This window comes from Protopterus annectens, chromosome 5.part1 (assembly GCF_019279795.1).
Source record: "Protopterus annectens isolate FY-2018-M chromosome 5.part1, PAN1.0, whole genome shotgun sequence".
NCBI lineage: Eukaryota > Metazoa > Chordata > Ceratodontiformes > Protopteridae > Protopterus > Protopterus annectens.
The window spans coordinates 390,697,285-390,713,748 of record NC_056736.1 but is presented as its reverse complement, the minus strand read 5'-3'; positions in this window follow the sequence as shown (position 1 = coordinate 390,713,748).

The window sequence follows — 16,464 nt, the reverse complement described above, 5'->3', positions numbered from 1 at the left end:
GGCAGTTGTTGAAAAGACCACTGGGACAATAGAAGCCATTAAAGAATTTGCATGTGTAATCTGGTGAGAGGGACTAACATTATGGTGGATGCCATGGTCCCTAAGAGTTTCAGCACCGTCTTTGCCTTGACTTTCTGTAAAGAAGTAGACAGAGGATTTGTTGTCTGAGGTTTTGTGCTCTTTCTGCAGGAAGGCGAGTTAACATGGCGACCGTGTCTATTTTTGCGCCTATAAAAGTCACAAATTGAGAGGGCGATAATGCAGACTTTCCCCAATTTGTAGTAATCCCCATCTTGGAACAAAGCTGGATAGTGGAATCCCTGGTTTGTATGAGTAGATGCCTGGTGGGGGCAGTCAGGAGCCAGTCGTCCAGGTATGGAAACACTTGGAATCCTGGACGTCTCAGGTAAGCTGTCACTACCGCCATACATTTGGTGAACACCCTGGGGCTGTGGTGAGACCAAAGGGCAGAGCACAAAATTGGTAATGACTGGTTCCTAGCCTGAAGCGTAAATGACTCCAATGCTCTATTTTTATATGGTAGTACGCATCTTGGAGGTCTACGGAGCACATCCAATTGTCTTTCCCTAACAGAGGGAGTATAGACTGCAGTGTCACCATCTGGAACTTGTCCTTCTTTATGGATTCATTTAGCCTGCTGAGGTCCAATATGGGCCTCCAGTCCCCTGTACGTTTTGGCACTAAAAAGAATCTGGAGTAAGTTTTGGATCCTATCTGGTCTGCAGGGATGGTTTGGATGACTGTTTGCGAGCAACTTTTTTACTTCTACAGTTGCTTGGTCCCTGTGATTGGGTGGAACATCTGGGATCTTCTTGTGAGTGTGCGGTGGAAGAGAAAAGTGTATGGAGTAACCTCTGGTGATTATTCTTTGTACCCATTTGTTTTGAGTGATGTTTATCCAGGCTTCTGGATACAAAGAAATGCAACCCCCGACTGACTCCAGAGAAGCACAGCCGGGCCCCCACATCAGGAGCGCTGATAGGGACGGCCCCTGAAAGGAATTGCGGCCTCCCTGGTTTGGTGGGCCGCCCCTGCCTCTAGGGCGATGTCTGAAGAAGGAGTCACCCTGTGCATCCGGGAAAAATCTCTGGGACTTCTTGAACCACATCTTACCACCTCTCTGACCCTTAGGCTATGGTCTGGAGGGGACAGTAAAATGTACTCCCATGGCAGAGAGAGTTTTCCCTTCTTGTTCGCACCTGGTGCATTTATCTTTTACCTTGGGTTCAAACAATGAAGAACCGTCAAAGGGGGCATTGGTAAAGGTAGACTTGAACGGCTCTGCAAAGTTACATAAACACATCCAGGAGGGTCTCCTAAGGGAAACTCCTGAACCCCCTCTGCCCTGCTCGCTCCATCGGCTGTGTAAGAGGTCAGCCTCATGGAGAAGTTCACTATGGAATTTAAGGTGGGAAACTGAGCAGACACCTTCTCAGGGAGTCTTCAACAGATGTACCTTGAAGAGTATCTCCTAACTCCTTAAGGAGGTCTCTTTGAAGCCTCGTAAAATGAGTTGGATAGTTCAGCAATCTGAGAGTGAAAGCCGCTGAAGAGAAGATACGCTTCCCATATCTGTCCGTCGTCCAAGACTCCATATTCAGTGGATGGATAGATGAAGTCTCCAAACTCCTCCTTAGTGGCCACTGCCACCACCATGGCATCTACAGCCAAGCCCTTGGACAAAAACTCTTTCTCGTTGGGGGCAGACAAAAATTTATTAGGTCTTCTGGGAACTGGCTCTACAGCATCAGGAGCCTCCCACACCTTTCGACTAATGAGATCTAAAAGTTCATCAAAAGGTGGAGACATCCAAGAGGCTGAAGGTTGAGACCCAAAAGCCTTCAGGTACACTGATGCCTCATCAGAAGGGGTGGCAGTGGGCCAGCCACATCTCTGCTTAAGAATCTCGAAGAGGTCTACAAAGGAGACATCATCAGAGGATGACTTGGGGGACCTTTCTGACTTCTCGAGGTCAGTATCAGAGGTAAGGGACTCATCCTGGGAGTCTACATGCTTCCTCTTGCATGTCCTCTTCTGAGAGGGCTCCTCAGAAGGGTATTCTGGTGAGGTCTCAGCAGACTGGGGGCCACCCACAGGGGACTCCTGAGGCTTCAGGTCTCTGCTGTCAAGAGAGAGAGTAGGTGTTGAGGCAGAGGTCGGTGCTCTAGGGGAAGAGTGTTGGTACCCTTGTGTGGAGCTGATGAGCGAGACAGCACACTCATCTCGAAAGCAGTTCTTTCTGGCTCCAAAGACCGCCTGTGCCCTGAGGAAACAGAGGAAGTCATCGGCTCCAGAGTGACCGGCTCCAAAATAGATGCAGGATCCGAGCTCACCCTAGCCAATGCACCGAGCGGGAGACTCGGAACCGAGGAGGTTTGGGTTCAAGTGTCCCTGTCGGGGCCAACGGGTGAGCTTCGACTCCTAGATACCATGGACGGCGCCAAAGGTATCTGAGTGGAAATCGGCTCTGAGACAGCCTCAAGGGGAGCTGGAACCGAGGGTTCCACAAGTGGTACCAAACACTCCAGCTCCGAGGGCCCGGCATGGCTTGGAGGAACCACAATGGGGGGGTTGGACTCAGGTGGCTCTGGAACAGACTGGGTCAGAGCCAGCAATAATTTTGTCAAGGCAGACAACTTCAGGAGTCTGAGCACTACTCTCTCCACATCTTCCTCTGGCATGCTCCTGCAGGATCTGGATGACAGGGTAGGCGATCTGGATCTCTGCAGAATAGGAGATATTAAGGTTGGGGAGACCAGCAAAAGATATCTGAACTGGCTCCGATGTAGTTTTTCAGTAGTTGGCTCCGAAAGACTTGGGGCCGAAACTGAAGTGCCAATATCAACAACCTTGACCGGCTCCGAGGACAGCGGAGCCGAGGAGGCAGAAGTCTTATCCAGTTTTGAAGGATTTGGAGAAAGTTCTGAAATTCTAGTCGGTGCCGGAGAATGCCTTTTGGCTGACTTAACCTTCTTTCTTAGAAGAATGGGATTTTGAAGAGGAGGAAGAACTTGCTAAGTCTTCCCAAAGGAATGCTTGAGGAGACCTTTCAAAATTAACTTGTTCGTCCACTCCTGGAGAACTCTGGAACTGAAGGAATGGCAGAACAAACAAGTTTCCTGCAAATGAATGGCTCCGAGGCAATATAAACACTTCTAGGAGCACTTCACACATTTTTTGAAACCCGAAGGTTTGTGGTCCTTAGACATAATAGCTAGCTAAGGAGGTAAGCAGGAACACACAGGCACAACGAGGACTAGATCCTCTAACTTAAACAGGCCTAGCCTTAACAATGCACACACACAAGGAAAGAAGAAAAGAGGACTAGGGTCCTCTAACTTAAACGGACCTAGCTGGATAGGCTAAGTCATAGAAAGAAAGAGCCAGAAACTAGTAACAGGCAGGAAATATCAAACGACACTGCACACAAGCTAAATTTCTAACTTTGTAACTAAAAATCCAAGGCCCCAACGGTGGACCCGCAGAGAAAAAAACTCTGAAAATTCAACAAACACTGCACACAATATAACAGTAAATATAATAGTAAATATAAGCATGAAAGCACAATGTTAACTATAAACTAGCACACAAAATAACACAAAGGAGAACAACAAGGGCCAACCAGTTCTCAAAAACACTCCAAAAGGTCACAAAGCATTACTAATCTCTATCTAGGCAAGGAAAATTTGCTTTAGCAAACAGTAAATTGATAATACTAGAAAAAGTTTTCAACTTAGCCATGGCCAAGTAAGAAGCACTTTTGAACTCATAGACGCAGCAAACGAGATCTGGGGATTGTACCAGTACACCATGGGATACCTACCTAGCCACGAGCCAACTGAGAGACTTTGAGCTTTGTAATAGGCCAAGTCGGAGCAGAGGATCGGCTCTGAACCCATATGCAAGAATGAAGGCTAGATAGGACTACAGAGCATTAAATGTTTAGGGCGTGCAAATGGCTGTGGAGTGTCTTAGGAACGAAGGCCTGACAAATCATGTAGGTTTTGTGGTCATGGTTAGGCCCTAGGCAGAGGTCATGGGCACCCTTTATGGGGGATCTTATGTCCGCACCTGCACTTTTCTTTCTTGGATGACATGAACTTAAACAGGCATTCAGTGACCAAAAAGAATATACACACACAAAAAAAAAATGGCCCCAATTGGGGTACTTATCTTTAAATGCGAAGATTGATGGCAGGGACAACAGGAAGAGCAGATGTTTGACTGGTGGCAGAGAAGTTCTGAGGAAAGGTATGTGCAGATGTCACTTTTATGGCCCATGCTCCCAAAGCCTGTCAGACGTCCCATGTACCTAGCAGTGACTTGAAGCTTTTGTATACTGGCCAGACATTTAGGTAGCTAAGCAGAGGATAACCCAAGTGTTTTGAATACTGCAGCATGAGAATAGGACATCAGCAAGATATTTACATAGGACCTTGGACATACTTTGAATGTTTAAAAAGAAGTTATGTTCTTACCATAACATTCCATGTGAGTTGTTCATCTCGCCTTTGTTCTTACATGTGAATACGGAGCCGATCCATCTGCTCTGAGTCGGCCGCTTTCCAAGCTCAAGATATTTGAGTAGCTCGAGGCACAGTCCCTATCCCATGATGCTCTCCTACCAAACCCAGATCTAGTTTGCTGAAACCGCAATAAAAAATACAACTAAGCACCAAAAATACAATATGTACATACGTATATAGCTATTTACAATTAACTAAGAGGTATTCTGGCTGGAAGGAAGGACACTAGTCAGACCAACCAGACCACCAGTCATACCCATTCTTCCAGAACCCGGAGGGGCAAGGTGGGAGGGAGTGTAAGAACAAAAGCGAGATGAACAACTCACATGGAACGTTATGGTAAGAACATGGTAAGAACTTCTTTATGTGAAGTTGTTCAATCTCGCCATTTGTTCTTACACATGGGTAGCATCCCAAGCACCCTAATCCTGGGCGGCTCATGGGAGTACATTACTGAGAACGGTGGAACCAAAGGAAGCCCTGTCCCTGGAGGCCCTGTCCACTTTGTAATGAGTGATAAACGTATGAGGTTTGGACCAAGTAGCAGCTGCACAAATGGTGTCCAAAGGTAAATGGGCTGCATGAGCCAGGGATGTAGAAACAGCCCTGGTAGAATGAGCTTTCACTTCACATTCTAAAGGTTGGTTTGCTGAAGAATATATAAATTTTATACAATCAGAAAGCCATTTAGACAATGTAACTTTGGATATAGAAAGACCCTTCTTATCTGCATAGGAAACAGAGTTGATCCAATTTCCTAAATTCCTTTGTTCTGTCCAAATAAAACCTCAATTGTTTGTGAACATCAAGCTTATGTAACATGTATTCCAGTTTACTGGAATGATATCTGAAAAAGGTGGGAAAGCTCAATAGACTGGTTTAAATTAGTCTCGTAGCAGACCTTAGGAAGAAAGGTAGGATTTGTCCTGAGAGACACTCTGTCGGGGTGAAAGACCAGATATGGAGATATGACAAAGTGCTTGCAGTTCAGAAACTCTGCACGCCGAGGTAACAGCCACCAAGAAAATTGTCTTTCAAGAAAGAAACTTCAGAAGACAAGATAACGCTGGCTCAAAGGGGGGAAGCATAAGTTGAGACAGCACTAAATTTAGATTCCAGGGAGTAACAGGATGTCTGATGGTTGGCCTAAGGTGATGAGTCCCTTTCAGAAAAGCTTTACATAATCTGTGAGACAATGTTAGAACCTTTGCATCCCACATGAAAGTTGGATATAGCAGCCAATTGAACCCTTATAGTAGCAGCTGCCACACCATCGTGAAAAAGCGAAGTCAAGAATTCCAAAATACTATGAATAGGAGTGACATAGGGATCAATATTTTGCTGAGAAGCCCAATGAACAAATCGCTTCCATTTGCTGTTGTACAGTTTCCTGGTGGAGACTTTATGAGAAGAAACTAGAATATGCTGTACCGCAGAAGACAATTTATATGACCTGGCTAAGTTGGGAAGTGGACCAGCCAAGCTGTCAGTTTGAGGGAGAAGAGAGAGGGGTGAAGAACTCCCGATGAATGAGTCAGAAGGTCTGGCACTGGGTCCAGAACCCAAGGTTCTTCCATTTGGTATTGCTGAAGGAAGGGGAACCATATCTGCCGAGGCCAAAACGGGGCTATCAGAATAACAATCCTTCCCAAGCTTTTGGCTTTCTGTAAGAATCTGGGGATCAGAGGGGTTGGTGGAAAGGCATAAAGGAGAGCTGAGGGCCAATCGTGTACAAGCGAATCCCTTGGGCTGTCCCTCGGTGGAGGGTACAGAGCAAAGTAGCTTCTGCATTTGGCATTCATCAGGGATGCAAAAAGGTCGCAGCAAGGCTGGCCCCATCTGCAGGATATCATCTCCACTTGCTCTTTGAGGGACCACTCATGAGGCAACAGAATGGCTCTGCTCAGTTTGTCCGCTATCACGTTGGATGACCCCAGGATGTGCACTGGTATCAGAAAGTGCCTAGTGGATACAGCCCACTGACAAATTCTCAGGGCCTCTTGGCATAAAAGGTCAGAATTGGTTCTCCCTTGTTTGTTGATGTACCAGACTACCGACATGTTATCAGTCTGTATTGCAATCGTCTCTCAAGGTAGAGCCGTGAAAGTGTTGCAACGGTAGAAACACCACTCAACTCTAGGACACTGATGTGCAAATGGGATTTCAACTCTGACCAAGTGCCTTGGACAGTTCTTCCCTGAAACAGCCCCCCCACCCTATCAGGGAAGCATCCATGGTCACCGTGGCTGAGGGTGGGGGAAGTACAAATAGGCGACCTAGTTACCTGGTGGCTGTTAAACCACCAAAGAAGGTCCTTTTTGCAAGCATTTATCAGTAGAATCTTGTGTGACACTGGAAGCTGTTGATAAGACCACTGTGTGAAGTGTAACCATTGGAGTATCCTCATGTGCATTTGCCCCAGAGGAACCGCTATGAGTGTTGCTGCCATGGTGCCCAACAGCTTCAGAATCTGGAATGCAAGAACTCTTCTTTCCATTAACAAGTAGGACACTTGACTTCATAGAGAGATTACTCTTGCTTGAGGCAATCTGACCAAGGTGGTGGTGGTGTCTAGATCTGCTCCTATAAAGGAAATATGCTGCGATGGCAATAAAGCAGATTTTTCGGAATTTATGGTTATGCTTAACTGGGAACACAGGTTGATTGTGTAATCTCTGGAATGAATCAGTTGATGCCTGGTGGTGGCAGTGAGGAGCCAGTTGTCCAGATATGGAAATACATGGAATCCTAAACATCTCAGGTGAGCCATGACCACTGCCATGCATTTGGTGAGCACTCTGGGGGCTCTGGTGAGACCAAAGGACAGCGCTCAGAATTCATAGTGACTGGCCCCCAGCCGGAAACGCAAGTGATCTCTGGATGGTCTGGCCATTTTGATGTGGTAGTATACATCCTTGAGATCTATAGAGCACATCCAATCATCCGTTTCTAGAAACGGTAGTATCAACTGAAGTGTGACCATCTGGAACTTTTCCTTTTTGACAAAGGTGTTGAGTTTGCTGAAGTCTAAGATGGGCCTCCAGTCCCTCTGTTTTTTTTTGGAACTAAAAAGAACCTGGAGTAAGTTCCAGATCCTATCTGGTCCGCTGGGACTGGCTGGATGACTTTTTCTAGCAGCTTGTGAATTTCTATGGTTGCTTGATCCCGCAGACTAGGTGGAATGTCTGGGATTCTTGTATGAATAGAAGGGGATTCTGAAAAGGGAATGATGTATCCTCTGGTAACTATGCTTTTTACCCAGGAATCTGATGTAATTCCTAGCCAGGCATCTGGGTATAAAGCCAAGCGACCCCTGACTGTCTCCAGAGCAGGACAGTCAGGCCTCTTCTCAGGAGCACTGATAGGGCTTGCCAAGAAGGAACTGCTCCCTGTCACCCTGGTTTTACGGACCCCCTCTGTCACTTAGGTGGTATCTACCATTATAACCCCCTCCTCTGCCCCTGGAGGGGGGTTCACTACGTGTGTTTTGGAAAGCTCCTCGGGGTTTCCAGAGCCACATTTTTCCACCTTTCTGCCCTTAGGGGTATGGTATAGTAGGGGTGGAAAAACGGATTCCTATGGCAGAGTCTTTCCCTCCTGCTCACACCTAGTGAGAGCCTCCTTGACTTTGGGCCCAAACAAGGTAGAGCCATTGAATGGGGTGTTGACAAAGGAAGACTTGAAGGCTTCCGCAAAGGAGCATAAGTGCATCCAGGATTGTCTCCGCAGAGCTATCGGTGAACCTGCTGCCCGGCTCGATCCATCAGCTGCATAAGAAATGAGCCACATGGACGAGTTCACAATAGAATTAAGGGTGTTAAGTTGTGCAGTCGCCTTCTCAGAGATAGTATCATCTTAGGTTCATAGATTAGTACTAAGCTAAATGCCCTTGCGAGCCATTTTAAGCCTAGCCAATTATCCCTTGTGAGATTCAAACCCTGCACCTTGTGTTTGTAAGGCAAACACTTTAACCATTAGGCCACCCTCCCAACCTATGTGTTGCCCTGTAGAGTATCTCCACGCTCTTTGAGGAGATCTCGTTGAAGATGGGTAAAACAGGTTAAGTAGTTAAGCGATCTCATTGCAAATGTTGCAGAACTAAAAATGCGTTTTCCATATCCGTCCATCTTAAAGTCTCTGTTAGGAGGATGGACAGAAGATGACGTTTCTGACATCTTTTTCTTGGTGGCAACCGCCACCAGCATTTTATCAATGGGAACTCCCTTAGTAAGAAAGGACCTGCCTTGGGGGGAGGTGATAAATTTGTTGGGTCTCCGAGGGATGGGTTCCATGGAATCAGGAAACTCCCACGCCATTCGAGCGACCAAATCCATTAATTTGTCAAAGGGTGGAGAAACCCAGGAGGTAGAAGGTTGAGACCTTCAATAGGGGTAAGGGACTGCCAGTCGTCCCTCTGCCTTAGTATTTCCAATATGTCTGCAAATGAGACATCCTCCGAGGGGGACCGTGGAGATGCTTCTGATTCCTCTAAGTCAGTGTATGATGTTAAGGATTCCTGAGGGGAATCCAAATGCCTCCTCTTGCACACTCTCTTTCTAGGGACCTCATCAGTGGGGGCATCTGGTGAAGTCTCCCTAGAGCAGGGGTCACCCGATGGGGTCACCTGAGGCTCTGGGTCTTGATGCTTGGTAGGAACCTGTGATGCAGAGACAGAATGCAGCCCTTTAGGGGAGGAAGAGGAAAGATCTGAAGAGGTAAAGGTCTTTGCAGACATGACCCGCCTCATGGCATCCAAGGCACTGGTGTATCGGCCCAAGGAGTCCGCCGGTTCTGAGGAAGATGGCAACCCCCCCGGGGCCGAGGCCACGGGCTCCAAACCAGAGGATGGAGCCGAACTCATCCAAGGCACCGGTGTATCGGCCCAAGGAGTCCGCCGGTTCTGAGGAAGATGGCAACCCCCCCCCCGGGGCCAAGGCCACGGGCTCCAAACCAGAGGATGGAGCCAAACTCATCCGTGCTGAAGCCCAGAGAGGGAGAGTCAGAACCGAAGTCTCGTTTTGACTCTTCCCCCTGGAACCAACGAGACAGTGTCCGCTCAAAGATTCTTCAATCGGAACAGAAGAAATCAAGATTGATGGGGCCGAGGGCACTGGAACAGGCCTCAGCTCAGAGGGATCCACAACTATCAGATCTTCTCTTTCCAGCTCCAAAGGCTCGACTAGCCTCGAAGGAGGAGTAGAACTCGTAACAGGGAGGGTCACTGGCTTTGAAGTCAGTTGAGATGAAGCCGAAAGCAATTTGGCCAGAGCCAGGTTCTCTAAGAGCCTCTGCACCACACAGTCCACATTGATGTCTGAAAGAGTCCTGGAAGAACAGGTCGAAGGAGCCAAAGAAGCCACCGACCTAAGGCTCGGAGACTTGAACACTTCCGACACCGGTTCCAACACTGGGATTTGGCTCTGAGATAGGAGTTCGGTGCATGGCTCTGAGGACTGAGTGTCCGGCGACCGAGTCTTCCCAGAGGTGCTCAGAGCCAAAGACCTGGGCTCAGAGGACACCTTTGAAGACTTCAACCCATTCGAGGACTTGGAGGTCTGGTCAGTCTTGTCCAATGCTTCCTGAAAGTCTGGCTTTAACAGCCCTCTATCCACCAACTTCCTTTGCCTTTCTAACATAACCCAGCCACTGAAGGAGTGGCAGATAGAGCAATCCTCTTGTAAATGTACCGGCCCCAAGCAATACACACAAGAGACATGATTATCGGTAAAGGACATTTTCTGCCCACAGTTACACCTCTTAAACCCCAACTTCTGTTTTTCAGACATGACAGAATCAAACGCAAATTATCAGATCCCTGATAAGATATATCTAAATAACAGAATTATCAAAAAAGTTCAAATCCCTGAACAACAATCTAATAATATTAAGTATTATATATCGAGAAAGTTCAAATCCCTGAATAGAAAGAAAAATATCAATAGCAAGCTGAACAACAAATCTAACTGTGCACACTATGTGACAACAAGGAAATAGGGAAGCAACCTAACAGAGCCCTGTCAAGTAAAATGCCAACTAAAGAAAGGCCAAAGGCCTAAGAGCAACTGCTCCAACAATATAAACACTGCAGTTAACTCACTGAAATGCAACATATATCTGTGATATGTCTAAATAACCTATATCAGATCCCTGATAAACTATATCTGTAGAAAAAATTTGTCCAAAGACAGGAAAAAAGATTACTGGCCCGAGTTTCTCAGAAGATCGTGTGATCCGTTGCAGTGGCAAACTAGATCTGAGGTTGGTAGGAGAGCATCATGGGATAGGGACTGTGCCTCAAGCTACTCAAAGATCTTGAGCTTGGAAAGCAGCCGACTCAGAGCCAAATGACTGGTTCCATACCACATGTAAGAACAAACAGTGAGATTGAACAACTTCATATCTGGCATTTACTGAGTTTATTTATTCTCCACAGGCCATTTTGGACTTGTTTCATCATTTTTTTTATATGTCCATCACTTGTGGAAAATCTACAACAGACCTATGAAAAGCTGCATTCAGCTGCACGTGTACATCTTTTGCTACAATGCTTCGGAGGTACTGCTTCTGTCTTGACTAGTCTTAGTGTGTGGCCTGTTGACCATCAGACCTGGATCTGGCATTTCTGCTTCAATCATGTTGTGATACTGTCTAGTAAAAATAGTTTCTCTTTTTAAGATTTGGAACTTAAGACTTGGCATTTCAACTCAATACAATGTTAGTGGTAATGACTTAACTCTATTTTGGAATGCCTATGACTTTATTGGTCCAATGGGTTTGGAATGTATGGCATTGCATTTTTACAGCCATGATATTTTAATGGTTTTGAAATGTATGGATTCTGCAAGACCTTGCTTTATTTCTATTGGAGTTATGATCTTAATATTTTTCAAATTTATGGATTTTGCCACAGATTATTCTTTGATCCTCTGGGAGCTGCTGTCTTAAACTCACCTGGTTCTCTCTGTATTGGTTAAAGCATAATGACCATTTCTAATCATTCTAAGTGTCTTATCATTAACCTTCATATTGCCTTTTGGTATGTGTACAACTCTTATCCAAAAAAAGATGCAAGAATACTGACATTTGTTTATGCAGTTTATTGTGTCAAATTGTACCCATTTACTACAAGGCAATATAAATATATGGTAAATGGAAACATGGTGTGCAGGACTGCAACTAGGAATTCTGGGCCTTAAACACATCTGGATTTGCTCATTCGTCTTATGGTTTTCACCAAATTTTACCCACAATGCTTCTGTGCATACTCTTCTACCACAAATCCCAGCCAAGAATGGGGAAGATACCCTTCTGCAAGAGGTCCCAGACAAGATTGAGGTGGAAGAAACAGTACACACCGAAGTCACATTCCAGGACAAGCAATGCTGGAATCAGTGTAGAAACCAGACTCTTTGCTCCACCTATTGTAGACTCAGGAAGAAATTATTTTTTTACAAAAGAAAAAACAGTGGGATGGACGGTCATACTAACATGAGTTTCTACTGTTGATAAAAATGCACTTTAGGGGATAATTCAAATCTAATTAGTAGTACAACAATGGGCTGGATAGTAAGGGCCACTGAACACTTTCCATCTTCCACCAAATGAAAGGTATAGGCATGAATGGTAATATTAAACAGTAATGAGATTATACATTTCACACAAGCTTTTGAACTATTTCTTGTAGTTATAAGTAACTAACACTGGAAAAGAGGAATTTCCGGTTACCTTACAGCAATGTGTCGACTGTACAACAAATTATTAAATTAATTTGATTAACTGTCTAGAACATAAAAAGGGTCATAATCACAATGCTATTGTACTCAAAACTTTGTTGAATTACTGTAAAAAAAAAACAAAAAACTGTTTGTGCTATGCAACACTAGAGCTCTTGTTACTATGTAACCTGACTGTATATTAAAGTGCCCAGTGACTTTTATATTTTTGCTGAACATACAGTTTTAAGAACAGAGAGAAGTGACAAAGCTTAATGGACATGAAAAATTAAGATTGCAGTTTCAGAATCAGCAATGCAGCCAGGTGTTTTAAATAAGCAACCTTTAACAGGATACAAGGCTTGGCTGGCCGTTGTAGGAAATGGACCAAATTCTTCTGTAAAACTCTCAAGATCTCCTTACTATACAAATAAAACAATCTACTTTAAAGACTCACTACAGGCAAAAACTGAAAAATATACATTTTTATCGCGTTATGAAGCTCTAGACAATCCAAACCTGCTAGAGGCACAATAAAGAATAGTTGTGAAAAATCTTACCATAACCATAGATGTCCATCTCTTCCATGTTGCAGTATTCTGTCCTCTTGGGTCTCCTATTCTTGCGACCCAAATGTCTGGCCAGTCTTCAAAAGTTTGTAGTAGCTGCCAGGTGTATGGTACGTCTGACATGGCTAGACTAGTGTGGGCCATAAAAGTGACATTGGCATGCACCAGACTTCAGAACTGAGCACCCCTGTCCTAGCACATGGTGTGCGCCAGTCCAGTGCCATCCAAGAAATAAAGATATGTTACCAGGAGGGAGGGAAGAAATACTGCAACATGGAAGAGAAAGACATCTATGGTTATGGTAAGATTTTACACAACTATTCTATGTCCTTCTATTCACATGTTGCAGTATTCTGTACTCTTGGGTGTCAAAGCTCACTGTGAGGAAGAGGGTGGTGGCTTAGAGAATTCCCTATGAATCCATGTAGGATAGCCCTGGTGAACCCAGCCCTTGATCTACAAATTTGGTCTAGATTGCAATGTTTGATGAATGTGAAGACAGATGCCCAAGTGGCTGCCTCTAAATTGGTACAGGTGGCCAGACCTTTACAGAAGGCTCCAGCAGAGGCCATAGCTCTAGTGGAGTGCACTTTAACCTTGGATCCCGATGATTTTCCATAGTGTGCATAGCAGAATGTAATTGCTCTGGAAATCCAGGCTGAGATGGTCCATTTTGTAATGGCTTTGCCCAGGGCTCTGGGGTGGAAATAAACAACTGGTCCTGAGAGACTTCGTCTCATCCAGGTAGAACCTAAGCTATCAATGCACATCAAGGGAGTGTAAGACTCTCTCATTGTCACTTTGTGGGTGGGCAAAGGAAGTGGATGGCTTGGTTTAAAGAAAGCTCATTGGCAACCTTGGGCATGAAGGATGGACTGGTCTTGAGGGTTACCCTGTCTTTGTGGAAAATGAGAAAGGGGGAAAGGCCATGAGAGCTTGTAGCTCAAACACTCTTGTAGCAAAAGTCAAGGCTACTAGGAGTACTGTTTTTCATGTGCAGTGTTTCAGAGAAGTCTTAGATGCCTGTTCAAAGGCAAGCACAGTGAGCTTCTCCAACACATGTCAGTTCCCAAGGAGGGGGAATGGGCTTTCTGGGAGACCTGAGATACAACATTCCTTTTAAAAAGGAACTTTGCAGGTAGTCTGGAAGCCAGTGGGGTTCCAGAGGCAGACAAGCTGAGATGGCAGACAGATGAGCCTTGATGGAGGAGTATGCTAATCCTGTCTGCATAAGTTCACACAGATAGGGCAGTACCAAAGGGACTCAGCTCTGTAATGGGTCCAATTGTCTCTGAAGACACCATATGGAGAATATTTTCCAATTTGATATATAAGATCTCATGGTATTAGGTTTTCTGGCCTCCTACAGTACTGTGAGCATGTCCCCATTGAACAGATGTCTATAAGGGATCAGAATTCCATCACGCACAAAGTGAGGTGTACAGACTGCCAGTGTGGATGAATTAGAGATCCCTTGTCCTGTGTGAGAAGGTCCACTCTGTGGGGTAAACTTGTGATTGCACTTGGCTAAATGCAGGGGGATCTAGTGCTGTCTTGGCCAAAAGGGGGGTCACCAACAAGATTTTTGATTTGTCCTGCTGAATCTTCAGTAGGCCTTTCTGAATAAGAAGGAAGGGGGGAATGCATAGAGAAACAGCCTCTTCCAAGATACTGAGAATGTGTCTGTTGCTCTCACCAGAGGTTTTTTGGATAGCCTCATGCAAAAGAAAGTTGTCTGTTCAAGGAGAAAGCAAACAGATCTAGTTGTGTCTGTTGCTCTCACCAGAGGTTTTTTGGATAGCCTCATGCAAAAGAAAGTTGTCTGTTCAAGGAGAAAGCAAACAGATCTAGTTGAGGTGTACCCCATCTGTGTGCTAAGTCCAAGAACACATCCTTGTGGATCATCCATTCGTGGGACTGTGACAAGGACCTACTTAAGGTGACTTCCTGAGAGTTCTGTTCTGAAGGGATGTTGACTGCCTGAAGTGTTACTCTGTTTTATGGCCAGCTCCCACACTAGGAGAGCTAGTGTGCATAGCAAGTATGATTTTGTTCCTCCCTGTTTGTTGGCATACCACAGAACTACAGTACTGTTTGGGAACAGTTTTAGGGGGCCATGTTTCAGTTTGGGCTGAAAGGCCTTCAAGGCCAAAATAATTGCTCTCATCTGTCTTACATTAATGAGCTCCCACTTGTTGGAGCCTGACCAGGTGTCCTGGACTTTTAGGGGGCCCACAGTCACTCCCCACCCCCGGTCTGAAGCATCTGTGTACATTTCCTGCACTGGGAGGGTGGTTGAAGCAGTAGGTCCGGATTGTGGCTTATCTGATTCAACCATCATTGAATCTCTTTCTTGAGACAGGGTAAGGAGGGGATTTTGTATTCCACAGGATGAGACTGCAGAGTCCAAATGGATCTCAGATACCACTGAAGCTTCCTCATGTGAAGTCGCCAATGGTAACATGGAGATAGTTGAAGCCATGTAGCTCGGGAGCCTGAGGTACTGCCTGGCAGTCCGTTCTGTGGCCTGACTGACCAAGAACAGGTACAGTGTTAATATTTCCACTTTTGTGGGGTGGTAGGAAGGCCTTCATGATATTCATCTGAATCCTGCATCCTAGGAAGACTTGGTCCTAAGCGGGGGTCAGGTTGGACTTGGGGTAATTTATCTGGAAACCCAGTGCCTGTAGGAGGGAGAGGGTTGTCTATGTGGAGCAGGATGGATTCTTTGCAATAAGCCTAGATGAAGAGGTCGTCTAGGTAAGGAAAGATTTGTATTCATTGAGTCCTGCAGAAGGCCACTACTGAAGCCAGGCACTTGGTGAAAACCCCTGGTGCCGTGGAGAGACTGAAGGGCAAGGCTGAGAACTGATGAGAGGAGGCCATAGAGAAACTTGGGTATCTCCTGAATTTGGGCCTTATGGGGATGTGAAGGTAGGCATCCTTGATGTCCCAAGGTGGCCATGAACCCCTAAGGCAAGATCAAAGGGAAAAGAGTTTGCAAGGTGAGCATCCAAAAAGTGGGGACTTGCAGGTAAAGATTTAGATGGGAGAGGTCAGAATTGGCCTCCAGGGACCATCTTTGCTTGGGACTAGGAAGAGTCTGGAATAAAATCCTTTTCCCCTTTCTGTCCGAGGGACAGGTTGGATGATACCCTGAATCATGAGGTTGCCCAAAACTGGTTGGAAGAGGGGGAGCTGCTCTTTGGGGGGGCTGAGGGATACCCCTCCCAGATGGAGTAGTGATCCATGTCATAAAGTAACAGTTTTCTATTATGGATAGGACCCACCTGTCTGTGATGTTTCTCAACAGTGGGAGATGGTAAGACAGCCTTAGTGATAGTGGGATGGGTGGGGTTCAAGAGTGGCAGGTAGTCACAGACTACCTGCCCTGTCTTGAAATTGAGTCTTCTGGGCTGGGGCCTGGGCAGCTTTCCTAGGTCTGGAGGGGGAGTGTGAGCAGAGTGCTTTCTGATAAGTTGAGTTTTGGACAGAATTTCTATGGAACTTTCAGATAGGAGAGAGAAACAGGTGTTTAAGATCTTGTAGCTCCTTCCCTTTTTGTTGCAAAGTCTTAAATAGCTCTGCTACTTTGGTGCCAAAAACAGTGGAGTTATCTAATGGTGCATCTAAGAG